Below are 14,554 nucleotides of genomic sequence, written 5' to 3'. Positions count from 1 at the left end.
TACAAATCTGTAGGTTGTAGAAGTATAGTATTAGTACTAAACAAGTGGTACACAAAGGGGTATGTTGGTCCCACTCAAAATAATGTATCTCATACTCTAAAACCACAAGGAACCATGTTGAACACCAATAAACCCAACTCTTGCTTGAGAACTGCTCGATGGACTGGGTATTATCTCCAGTTGTGAGATATCAATAAAAAGGCTAAAAATACCCAGTGCTAAATCTTGAAAGGCTGAAGTTGTCACATACTCTACCGGAACCTGGATTGTCCCCAAACTCTTTCGTTGATATTGAAGATCCTTGATATTAATCTTTGACTTCTCAGCCTAATGTTGAGCTAAAGCTTTAGAAACATGTGCAAAATTCTTGTTTGCATATATCAATAACCTCTATTATCTATCTGGGAGAGTATAGAGTCAAAAAATATACTAGATTTTCATAGAAATATGGACACACGATAAGAGACATAGAATAGAATTTCAAAGAATGCATTGTAGCCTCCCAAAGATTGGATACAGATGTCTCTATACCAATCAGTAGAACTCTACTAGACACTTAGCTCTTATACCAATAATGGTAAACCTAGGCTCTGGTACTAATTTATCATGACCCAATTACTCAAGCCATAATGGCACCTATTGTAACCCACAAGAAGGTAAGCTAATCCATAGTCCTGAACAACTAGTAACAGACTATCGAAATGGTTGAAGAAAATAGCAAAATAAATATAATAAAGAAGCTAAGATATAAAGCAACCAAAAACCTAGTGAAGTTAGTACACGATCTTCTAATATAATAAGATTACAAAGTAAATACTAAATTAATGTACATACACAACCCATCTTTGAATACAACATAGAGATTTATCTAACCACTAAGAGGGAGAGTAGTAATGCTCCGAACGATAAGAGCTCACCAAAAATCTCTAATCATTAGCTACTCCACATGATGAACACACCAATATTGTGAACTTGTACTATGATCTGCAGGTTGCAGAAGTGTAGTATGACTACCAAACACATGGTATTCAGTAGGCATCAAGCAACTAAGCTCCAAGGATAATGCAAGAATAATTAACTTACAAATTAGGAATATAACTATAGTCATCCATCCAAGAAATTAAGCATGATAATGCTAGGCGATCAGCAAGGATAAACCTATCCTGTCCACTTAGTAATTAGAGTCTAAAGTACAATATTGTATATTACTAGCCAATTTATAAGGAAGAGTGAAGTAAGGTCATTTAATAGTATACAAGCCAAGAATACATATATGAAACAAATAGAAAAGGAATATAGGGATATATGATAATTTCATTTGTGTATATATATCACTACTTAAGGTAATGACTAAAGTAACCAACCCAGCATTTCAAGGCACCTTAACTAAGTAGAAAACTTATTCTAGCATAATCAGGGTCCTTAATTATAATGTCTAATCATGAGATAACTATCCATTGTATAATTTACCATAAAAGGAAAATTGATCAGAATTATACCTCTAACATCTATACTAGTCCATTATAAACCAAGCAAAAAATAACCATAATAACAACAATGAAGTAATCGGCTAGTCTAAAAAATAATACCTAACTGGGTCCCTATAAATCTGAAAAGTTCAATCAATAGTCAACAAACAACAATAATAGTCTATACCTATACAACCCTTCGTAAGGCAGATTGATAAAAGCACCAAACAACATACTTGTGATAGGGAATGCATATGAATGAATGAATGTAAGGTAAATCCATAGTACCATAACTGATCCAAGTTCTATGACATACTAAGTATATACACCTCTTCCTACTCGATAACTCGTAAAGCCAAGAGCTACAAAGACCTCCTCTCCGGCAAAGTGGCTCCTAGATGAAGGGGCCTCGAGGAGATTTAAAAATATTTACATACACTTACCTAGTCTTGATCTAGGATTTTCAATCATTATCATCATCAATCAACACTATCTAGTATTGAGAGATGTATATATATAATAAGTGTATGAACTTGAATTGTGGCTAAAAGAGTGTAAGACTATAAATCTATTTCATAAAATCATCTACAAGACTAAATCAACGTAAAAGTGTAGAAAAGGTCAGAATCTCTCACAACCAAAGTAAATAGTAGTGGTAAAAGAGTTGACAAACCATGAATCAAATTTGATCTTGATCTAATTTCCAAAATATCATTTTTGGTTCTGAAAAGTCATAAATTATTAAATAATATAGCATGAACCCAGTTATAAAAGAATCTATTTTAAAGGTGAGAAATGGGAATAAATTCCCTTTTTATAAAATTAGTATTAAAATCATAATTTGGGATTGAATTATACCACTAAATGAGCATGAATGCGTCAAAACTATGCATGCCATCACCAGTATCAATATATTACAACAACAAGTACCTATGCATCTATATGCTAGAATCACACCTTTTTCAAAGGACATAATACTCAAATAGAGTCCAAGTAATGTAGTAACCACCTCCATGACCCCAATAGTTTATAACTTCCATAAGGATAATACTATCATATAGGGAAATTATGATCCAATCAACCAAGTCAATTAATAAACCTTATACTCAAGGATATTTAATGTCGAACTATAGGTAACATGCTTATAACCTTGGATGATAGTATTTTATAGCTATAACAAGTATTTTATCTTAAGGGTCGGTTCACCCTTCTATGTCAATACTTCTAAATTAGGCAATGTTATGATATTCTAGTCATATAAATGTCATATCATCTCCAATTGCATACAATCTATATTACACATTATTTTACAAAGAAAAGTAGACTGAAGCGTAATTCAATGTCAAACAACAAATCGCGAGTCATTTATAAAATGCTCATCTTTTCTCCACGATCTCAAAATTTCACCATGCTATCAAATTAATATTATGCACATCAATAGAAGTAAAATCATACCTATCGTCATATATGAAAGGTCGAGTCAAAATTTGAGTTAAGAACATGCCTATGAGGCTTGCAAATGAAATCCAAAATTGAATCTATCTTGAGTTCCCTTGAATGAAAAGGAATGTGTGCTAATAGTTGAGCATAAATGATGAATAAATAGGGGACCAAATCAACACCTAAGTTCTAAGAATTTAAATACCTAATTTCTAAAAATTAACAATGAAATGGGATGGAGTTTAATAAGAAAAATAATGGTAAAAGACCATGGAGTGTTAGGATAACTTACTTTCACTTCAATGGATAATTCGACATGTTTTCCATGCTCAAGGCTCTCAAAAATAGGATAAATAGTTGCAAAATAAATAGAAAATTTAGGTGAATAATGGGGATTTAATGAAAAACCCCAAACTTTGGCCCTTGCAATTTTTTTTAGCATTGAACATTTTGTGTATCATACAACTACATCATACCACTCATATAGAGTGGATACAATTTGAAGTCCTTAGTAGTATGTTGGTCAGTGTCATATTGGACAAGTTCTGTTCTTGGTACGAAAAGGCATCATACGAGTCGTATGCTAGGTTATGAGTAGTATGGTCTGAATCGTATGATAATTAGTGTGTTCTTGATCACATTCTTCTAATGATATAACTTGAGTAGGCACTAGTCATATGGTAGGGTATGACTCATGCTGAGGAGTTGTATATTGGACAGATTATGGTGTCCAATAATTGGATCAAAATACAAGTAGGGGTTACCACTCGTATCATGTGGGGTACGAGTGGAAGGGGCAAACTCTACCCTCCTGCATTTAATTTTTTAGCTTTTAAGCTGAGGGTATTTTAGATATCTTCCATCATAAAACCCTTAAGACCCCAGGTCTTATAATATATTGTATCCTCTCATTATAAACTTTGAAGGATCAAAACACTCTCAAAATACTCTATAAACTCTCTCTGGAAGATTGGGCTAAGTTTCTACAAGGTGTTCATCTAGAGGATCAAAAGTCAAGTTCCTTCTATGAATCTTTCTGAATAAGGCATGTGATTCATCCCTCATTGTGATATTATGTGTTTTAAACTTTGATTATGATTTATTAATGGTAGTTTTGAAAATAAATATTAAGGGTTTTGTTGCATATGGTTGAGTATTATTTGCTCTTAATTTAAATTGTGTTTATAAATTTTCTTGGTGATGGTTTGTACATATGGGTTCTGGGTAATTGTGGCATATCAAGTGGGTCATGGTTAAACCTAAAATTTATGGTTCTTACCTTCATTTTACACTATCAAGGTGTACAAATTAAAAAAGACATTGTGTGATATTGGGGAAAACATTAATTTGATGCCACTTTTTGTGTTTTGGAAGCTAGGTTTGGGTACCCCCAAGCTTGCTACAATGAGGATTTTAATGGGAAATATTTCTATTAACAAGCCTGTGGGTGTGTTGTATTATGTTCTTCCAAGGTAGAATGCTTATACTTTTTGCTATTTTTGTTATTTTAGATTGTGAATGTGCTCATAAGGTATTCACATTCTTGGTGGGCTATTATTGTTTGTAGGACAACCCCTAGTTCATATTGAATATGGTGAATTAAAGTTTGGATGGACAATGAAGAAGTGTCCTTCAATATATATGTGTAATTCCATGAAATAACCTATTGATTTATAAACTGTTTCGATGATTGATGTGATTGATCATTTGGTGATCAACACCATAAGCCAGACCTTGTGAATGACCACCTTGGTATGTGTATTATAGGACTTAGGGATGAGGTTGTTGAAGAATATGATGAGTTGGTTTCTTCATTGATGGGTCTTGGATCTTATAATAAAAAACATTGCAAGTTTGATCTTGATTTGAAAAATCATGAATGTCCACCTGCCAAAACTTCTATATTGAATCGCCTCAACTTAAACTTAAGTCGTTTCCTTTACATCTTTAGTATATCTTCTTCGGTGAGAACAACACTTTGACAATTATTGTTGCAGATGCTCTATTGCCTTGAAAAGTGGATGCCTTGAAATCGACTATGAAAATGTTCATTCGTACTCTTAGGTGGACCATAGCAGACATCGTATGGATTGATTCAGGAATTTTCTCTCAGGAAATTAAATTACAGGTTGATCATGTTCCTAGTGTGGAACACCAACGAAGGCTTAATCCACCAATGAAAGAGGTAATCAAAACAGAGATTATCAAATGGTTTGATATAGGTATTGTCTACCTCATTTCAAATAGTATGTGGATTAGTCCGATCAAATATGTTCCCAAGAAGGGTGGTATAATAGTGATCCCAGATGAAAAAAGTGATCTTATTCCTGATCGCCTGGTCATGGGTTGGGGGATATGTATGAATTATCATAAAATTCAATTCTTGGACCAAAAAAGATCACTTTCCTATGCCTTTCATTGACCAAATGTTGGATCGATTAGCCATACATGGATGGTATTATTTCCTTGATATATATTCGGGTTTATTAAAATTAGTATTACTCCGAAAGATCAATAAATGTCCACATTTACATGTCCCTAAGATTTCCTTTATAAACAAACCTTTTGGGCTATGCAACATACCCGCTACCTTTTAACAGTGTATGTTTTCTATATTCTTTGGCATGGTAGGTGATACCATGGAAGTGTTCATGAATGATTCCTCCATAGTTGGTGACTCATTCTAATCTTGTCTCAATTATTTAGGAAGTTCCTTGACTAAAGTATGGAAACCAATATTGTTTTAAATTGGGAAAACTTCTATTTCATGGTCAAATAAGGCATCATACTAGGCCATAAGATTTTGGGTAAGGGCATCCAAGTTGATCAAGCAAAAGTAAAGTGATTTCTAAATAACCTCAACTTATCTTCATGAGATGGTTAGAAGTTTTCTTGGTTACTCGGGATTCAATATGCGTTTCATTACGGATTTCTCAAAGTTTTCTCACCCTTTGTGCAAACTCCTTGAAAAGGAGGTAAAGTTTGAATTTGGTGGTGATCTTTTAAGAGATTGTAATTGTTTCAAGAAGCTTCTTATGTTGGCTTCTATTATCATGACTCTGAATTGGTCCATGCCCTTTGAAGTAATGTGTTATGCGAATGGTATTGCCTTAGGTGTGGTGTTAGGACGAAGAAAAGCAAAATTATTCCACCCGATCTACTATGCAATAAAATCATTGAATGATGCCCAATTTAACTATACAATTATAAAACAAGAGTGCCCGCGATGGTATTTGCTTTTGAAAAAATTTGGACCTATTTGTTGGGTACAAAAGTGGTTGTAATCACCAACTACGCAACTCTTTGATATCTCATGATAATGAAAAAGAAAAAACCTTGATTGATTGCTCTTATAAGAATTTAATTTTGAGGTGAAGGACTAAAAGGGTTGCAAAAATCAAGTATCTGACCACATCTCGTAGCTTAAATCCAATTATGAGAAGTTGGGTGTGATCAAAATGGATGACACCTTCGCTAATGATCGTGTAATGTCACTTTTACGAAGTATTGCGCTTGGTTTGTGGACTATGCTAATTACATTGTGATTAGGTTCCTTACCAATTATCTTAATTGTGAACAAAAGAAAAGGTTCTTGTTTGATGTGAAAAATTAGTTTTGGGATGAACCTTACTTATTTAGTGAGTTTGTGGATGGGATAATTTTTCAATGTGTCATGGAGTCAGAAATGTGGGTCACTCTTGAGGCTTGTCACTCTTCTTAATTTGATGAACAACATGGTGCTATTAGAACGACTATAATGGTTCTTCAAAGTGGATAACATTCGCCTACTCTCCATAGAGATGCTCATGAGTTGATAAAAATATGTCCTCAATTCTAAATACAAAGGGTAATTTCAAGGAGGCATGATATGCTTATCAAGCCTAACATCGAGGTTGAATTGTTTAGCGTATGGGGCATTGACTTCATGTCCCCCTTTATGGTAATAAATATATCTTGGTATCTTTTGATCATGTCTCAAAGTGGGTGGAGTCTATTTCTCCGCTTAAGAATTAAATAAAAGGTGTCACCTTCTTCTTCAAGAAGTAAATCCTTACAAGGTTCCGGACTTCTCAGACAATCATTAGTAATGGCAGTTCAAATTTTATAATCGGGTTTTTGGTGCCTTCCTTGATAAGTATGGGGTGAATCATAAGATCACTACTCCGTATCATCTCCAAACTAGTGGCCAAATTGAGTTTGCGAATTGATAAATAAAGTCTTTCTTGAAGAAAACGGTGAATGTTGGTTGAAAAAATTGGGCAAGACAACTTGATGATGATCTTTGGGCGTATTGGACTACATAAAAAACTCCTATCGGCATGTAACCCTACCAATTTATTTTTGGAAATGCTTCACTAACCCATTGAGTTGGAGCATAAAGCTTTGTGGCCCTTGAGTAAGTTGAATATGTTTTGGGAGGATAACTCCAAATCAAGAGAAGATAAACTTCATGAGTTGGAATTTTTTTGACTCCAGGCATATACGAGCTCCATGTTGTATAAAGATAAATAAAAAGGAGGCATTATTCTATGATCTTGAAATGAGAGTTTCGTGTAGGTGATGATGTGCCCTTTTTCAACTCAAGGTTAAAAGTCTTCGCATGAAAGCTAAAATGTAAGTGGTCGGGCCCGGTTGTGGTCTCAAATATCTATCCTAGTGGGGAGACTAAATTAGAGGATCATGAGAAGATAAGGTCCATTTTAAACATGCAAAGTTTAAATCATTACCATTTGGGTGGACCTATAGCGTCTTGAGTCACTTTATTTTAAAGATACCAAGTGATGAAAAAAACGCCGTGCCACGATAATAAATAAGGCGCTTCTTAGGAGGCAACCCAAGGTTTATTCTTGTTGTTTTAAAGTTATTTAATTACTAATTTTAGCTTATTCTGAATGTTTTTAGGAAATATACTAAGTTGGAAAGCATGAGATTAGGTTCGGGAGCTCAAAACTATGCCTCAAATTATTATAAAAACCCAGTGGGCACATGCCTTGCAGTTGCGTGTGCATGTGACCATGCAGGTCACTTTAAAAATTGCTTGAATGAAGCTTGCACACTACCTTGGCATGTGTCAGGATCTTGCATACACAGGATGGCACATACGTGCGTAGGCCAGCCGCATAGGTGGCCTAGCTATTTTCAGGAAACTGCCCCAGCCTATGAAGGCTCTTGTGCATTCATACCTGAGTATAGGCAGCCTTGAGGTTTTCAATTGTGGGTCAATTTTTTATTGGGCTTACCCACCTCTGTAAGACCAAATTCATTTTAAAAGGAATTATTGGACCCATTCTTTCAACTCTTAACATTTTTCAACCAAAATTTTGGCTCCCTAATCTGATTTCACCACTCTTAAGCACTATATTTCCTCTCTCTTCAAATTTTAAAAAAAATTCACCTCAAATCAAAAATTCTCTCTTACTATATCAAAAATTTAACTCCATGGATATTAAATTATTATTTTACTCATTATTCTCATAAACTTATTGAATTAAAAAGGTATGTTCACTTGTGTAAATTTCTTTGAATTATTTTTTAAGTTTCAATAGTGATTCATACTCCATGGTGCGTTATGGTTATATTTTTGATCATTTGAGTTTATTTTTATGAAATATGGTTTTTGGAATGGCGAATGTGAAATTTGTGCCATGATTTTGTATGATATTTAGGGAATTCTTTAGTACCTAAAATCATGCACACCATGTGTTTGATAAAATTCCCACATGAATTTTCTTTACTATTACTTGTGGTGGATGACCAATTATAATAGTACAAGTATCTTGGATGTGTTTGGTGGTGAATTTCAAAACGTGACTTTCTTCCATGTTCCTTTATCCTATTTTCCAAGAATTGCTAAACGTGACTTTCTTACATATGCCTTTATTCTATATTCCAACTTCTTATCTTTCATGATGTAACACCACAAATTTGGTACTCGGAATGCTACAAGGTACTCATGACACCAAAGGACCACAAGCGAACCCATGACTGATATCTGTACCTTAACACTGCATAATATACTGTATAAATGCAGAAATAAAGGCTGTAAGGCCGTAAGGTTCAAAACTGTAACATAACTGATAAAACATAACATATGGGTGGGGTATAAAATACCCAAAACAACTAAAATAAATGGTCTAAACATACTATAGAATGAAAAGCCTCTAACTGACTGAACTGTCTGAATAGAGAGTTGATGGGACATGTCCCCAACTAACTCCAAATAATAAAATAATGGTCATATTCTCGAAGGATGACGACTCACTGCTAACTCTGACTACGGAGAATTGAATACTACTCATGCTCTGGAGCTCATTCTTCTGAACCAATGGTATAAAAAACCATAGTGAAAATGCTTCAGTACGTTGGAATATACTGGTATGCATGTGATGTAGGCTGAATCCATAGGGTTCACTTGCATGAACTATACTAACTCACTGAATAACATGAACATGAGAATACATGCATGAATACATAATAACTATAAATGAGTTTTTGATAACATGATAACTGAGTCTGAATACAGATGACATGAGATACTGATATCTGCATAACTAAATTACCTGATACTAAGTCACTGTATCTGACAGTGTAGGTTATGGTGGAACTAGTAGAGTTCCGTACTATTCTGAGTTGACTGCACTGACAATCCTGAATTCTGTAGAACTATCTGAGTTCTATTACTGAGGCTGAATGACTGTATCTAACAATCCTAATTCTTTAACTGAAACTATGGGAAGTAGTCATCTAACCAACATTCCCCAAATAATGCAATATTTCTAAGTTGGGGTCCAATCTGTAACCCCACTTAGAAGGGTGTCAATAACGCACCACTGCTAAGGACAATCTGTGAGTGACCCTCATATAACAGGTGACTCTAGTGAGAATAGTGGGAACCCTCATATAATAGGTTAAGCCACCTCATATGCCCTCATATAATAGGATAGGATGTCTCAACCTACGCTGGCTACGTAGTTCTAAAATGCTAGGATTGCTTCTAAGAATCTAACAGGTTGGTTCCCATCTTTGGATTTACTCGGTGCTAATTTCTACTCCCATCTAAATAGACACTGAATATGATTAACTAAACTGACTGGACTAAGTTAACTGAGTTCCGTTGACTAACAGAATACTACTTAGATTACTGAATTTCTGAGATTTTTGGGATTAGTGAGTTTACTGAGCTTTCCCAAGTCACATGACTGGCTGAATTCTATGAACTTGGCTAGATAGAGAGTATATTGAAAACATAACACAGGATCTAGTAACATAGCTAATTGTCGACTACAATTACCCCTAGGACTCATAGCATAAAATTGAAAAATCTTGACATTCTTGAATACATGACCAACATCGACAATCCACAATATAATAAGATGGGATTTCATGAAGTACAAGTGCTAAAGCACCACAATGGCTACACCTATATCCATAATTCATTGACTAAGACATTTCATCAAACACTTAACATGCATGAACTTATACATGAATGGGGATTTCATATTATCATACTAGTATGGAACTTTTCCTTCACATAGGTATTTAATCAAACACATGGGGAGCATGCTTTGGTTATACAATCATCAATACATCTAATAATCATGGATACATCAATCAACTTGTAAATTGAAGGGTTTAACATGGTTATTAAGCAAATCACCTCATTCTAGGGTCAATCATTGGATTATGTATTTTCAAACATGAATAAAAACCCTACAATGTCATGAACATAAATTTCAATTCTATTTACATCATGAACATTCATAAATACACAAATCTTGGATTTTGAAAAGAGATTCTTGAGCTTCATGGGTGAAAGGGACCCATGAATTAACGCATGACATAATTGGGTTGTGAGTTTCTTGACGTTATTAGACTTGAAGAACTTGGAATCTCTTAGTTTCTTGAAGAATGATTTGGATCTTGTTCTTGGGGATTATCTTTAAGAGAAAGACCCTAATTTGATGTTGTAGATGGATAATGAACTCATGAGCCTAGATATGATATTATTAGGGGCTAGAATGGGTGGAAAAGACCCAAATACCCTTCTAAAAATAACATTAAAATAACTGAACAAACTATACGATGGTGGTTGCGATGATCTATCGCTGAGTTGATGGTCCGTCGATCCTGACTGTCGTACCTGGGTAGAATAGGGGTTTAGTGTCTCTGTTGTGATAGCTTGGACGATGATCCGTCGCTAGCTCGATTGTCCATCGGCCTAAGTTGTCGCCCTTAGCAAGAAGGTGGTCTCACTACCTCTGCTGCAATGGCTTGGATGACGTTCTATCGCTAGCTCAATGGTCAGTCGACCCTCACCATCGCACCTGGGCATTTTTGACTGCTTTCTGTAAAACAGCCATAACTGTCTATCCTGTTACTGGATTTTGACAAAATTGGTATCGTTGGAAAGATAATTCAATTTCCCACATAAAAAATTGAAAATCTTAAAAAAATTAAATGTATATAAAAGTTGATTCATTTTTCAAAGTAAGTTTCTAAGATACGTGGGATGATTTCAAGCTAGCTAGAAGTACAGAGTATTACATTATCTCCCCCTTGCGAACATTTGTCTTTGAATGAGACTGAGTGAAAGGGGAGAAGATAAACTAACATACATAATGAACATGAATAATTAGAACATGATCTCATGACTGACATAACTGATAACTGAATATTTCATACTGAACACGCATATCTTATGCATGTGTAACTGATTCATGAATGCATGACCAAGTATTCTGAGGAACTGAGTTTCTCACAATGAGAATTCATATCTGATGCATGATTATATGACTGAACTGGTGCGTGAATACATAACTGAATATGAAATAGTATTTAATGCCAAGTTTATGATGGAATTCTGAACATGAACTATATACCAAGATTGCCACTAAAATCTTAACATGAAACTGAAAAGCTTAAAGAGAATTATTACCATAAGCTAGATCTAATTTTGTGGATAAGAGGTGAGGGTACTTGGTCTGCATGTCTGCTTCTTCTTCCCAAGTAGCTCCCTCAATGGACTGATTTTGCCAAAGAACTTTGACTAGAGGGACTTCTTTGTTCCTCAGTCTACGAGTTTGGTAGTCAAGAATTTTGACTGGAATCTCTTCATAGGAGGGGCTATTCTTAATATCTATGCTCTGAATAGGGACTACAACTGTTGGGTCACCTATGCACTTTTTGAGAAAAGAGATATAGAAGACTGGATGAACTGAGCCTAGATTTGAAGGCAATTTGATCTCATAAACTACCTTGCCGAATCGACTAAAATCTTAAAGGGACGGTTATATCGGGGATTAAGCTTTCCCTTATTATCGAATCTCTTCACTCTCTTCATGTGAGAGATCTTTAGATAGACATAATAACCAATCTTAAACTTGAGATCTTTTCTACGCACATTTGCATAAAACTTCTATTAGATCTGAGTAGCCCATAGTCTTTCTCTGATCAACTGATCTTTTTTAAGGCATCAAACACTAAGTCAGGCCCTATAACTAAGGCCTCACTAACTTTGAACTAACCGATTAGAGATCTGTACCTCCTACCATAGAGATCTTTGAATGGAGCCATCCGAATACTGGAATGATAGTTGTTATTGTATGCAAATACAATTGAAGGCAAGTGGTCGTCCAAACTACCCTTGAAATTGATTGTACATTACCTTAGCATATCTTCTAATGTCTAAATGGTCCTTTTTGCTTGACCATCTGTTTGAGGATAAAAGGCTATACTGAGATGAGCTTGGGTACTAATACTATTTTGGAATGCTTTCCAAAAATGAGAGGTGAACTGGGTACCTCTGTCTAAGATAATGGATAACGGAACACCGTGCAATCTGACCAACTCTCTGATGTAGAGTTTGGAATAGTCCTTGGATGAATAAAAGGTATGAACTGGAAGAAAATAAGTTGTTTGGTCATCCAATCTACAATGACCCAAACTGAATCATGTTGGTGACGAGTATGAGGGAAACCCATCACGAAGTCCATATTAACTTCTTCCCACTTTCAAGTAAGAATACCAAACTCCTGCATAGACCCACTAGGTTTTTTATGCTCTATCTTAACCTGCTGTTGTGTAGAGCACTTAGCCATAAACCTTACAACATCTTTCTTCATCCTAGTCCACCAATAGATTTCCTGCAAGTCATGATACATCTTTGTGGCCCCTAGATAAATAGAGTATTGTGCACCATACTCTTCTTCAAAAATTCATTCCCTTAAGTCGTCTACACCTGGAACACACAGATGACCCTGACAATGAAATATACCATCTCCCCCTTGGAAGAAAACCTCTACTTTTTGATCCTTGACTGACTCTTTCAACTTGAAAAGGATGGGATATGTATCTTTCTTTTCTTTCACCTTGGAAACTAGAGATGATTCTGAACTACTCTGAACCTATATGTCACCCTTCTCTGAATCGACTAAGCAAACGCCTAGTATTGAAAGCTGATGGATTTCCTGAGCTATCTTTTTCTTACTATCCTTAACATGGGAAATACCACCCATAGATAGTCTATTGAGAGTGTCGGACACTCATGCCATAATATTTCAAAATCTCTGACCACCTTATCTGATGAAGATTGACATCTTTTTGAGAAAAGACATACTGAAGGCTTTTGTGATCTTTAAACACATCTACATTAATCCCGTTTAGATAATGCCTCCAAATCTTTATGGTAAAAACTATGGCTGCTAAATCAAGATCATGAGTAGGATAATTCTTCTCATGGGGTTTAAGTTGTCTGGATACATAGGCTATGAACTTACCATGCTGTATGAGGACATAACCCACACCTACTCTTGATGCATCACAATACACTATGAACCCATCTGGAATATCTAGAAGAACAAAGACTGGAGCTGAGGTGAGTCGAGTCTTCAACTTATGAAAACTCTTCTCGCAAGGGTCTGACCACTAAAACTTGACTTTCTTCTGAGTCAATCTGGAGATAGGGGATACTATAGAAGATAATCCCTCAACAAACAATCTGTAACAAATAGAAAAACCCAAGAAACTCCTGATATCTGATGGAGAGATAGGTTTAGGACAATTTCTTACTACTTTGGTCTTTTATGGATCAACCCTTATGCCTACACCAAAAATAATATGACCAAGGAATGATACTGACCTTAGCAAAAACTCATACTTACTGAATTTGGGGAACATCTGATGATTTTTGAGGGTCTTAAATATGATTTTGAGATGGTATGCATGATCATGCTCACTGCTGGGAATAGACCAAAATGTCATCTATAAAGATTATGATGAACATGTCCAAGTACTGCTTGAACACCCAGTTCATCAAGTCCATGAAAGCTGTTGGGACATTGGTAAGACCAAAGAACATAACTAATAATTCAAAGTGACCATACTGAGTATGGAAAGCTGTTTTTAGAATGTTACTTTGTCTGACTTTGAGTTGATGATAACCTAATCTGAGGTCTATTTTAGACAAATAGATGGCAGCCTGAAGTTGGTCAAACAAGTCATCTATTCTGGGAAGTAGATGCTTGTTCTTGACCATGACTTTGTTGAGCTGACGGTAATCAATGAACATTCTGAGGGAACCATCTTTTATGCACACAAATAATACTGGTGCACCCCATAGAGACGCACTGGGTCTGATGAATCCCCTT

Source organism: Capsicum annuum, unplaced genomic scaffold, assembly GCF_002878395.1.
Source record: "Capsicum annuum cultivar UCD-10X-F1 unplaced genomic scaffold, UCD10Xv1.1 ctg2498, whole genome shotgun sequence".
In the NCBI taxonomy this organism is placed as follows: Eukaryota; Viridiplantae; Streptophyta; class Magnoliopsida; order Solanales; family Solanaceae; genus Capsicum; species Capsicum annuum.
This window is presented reverse-complemented; position numbering follows the sequence as displayed.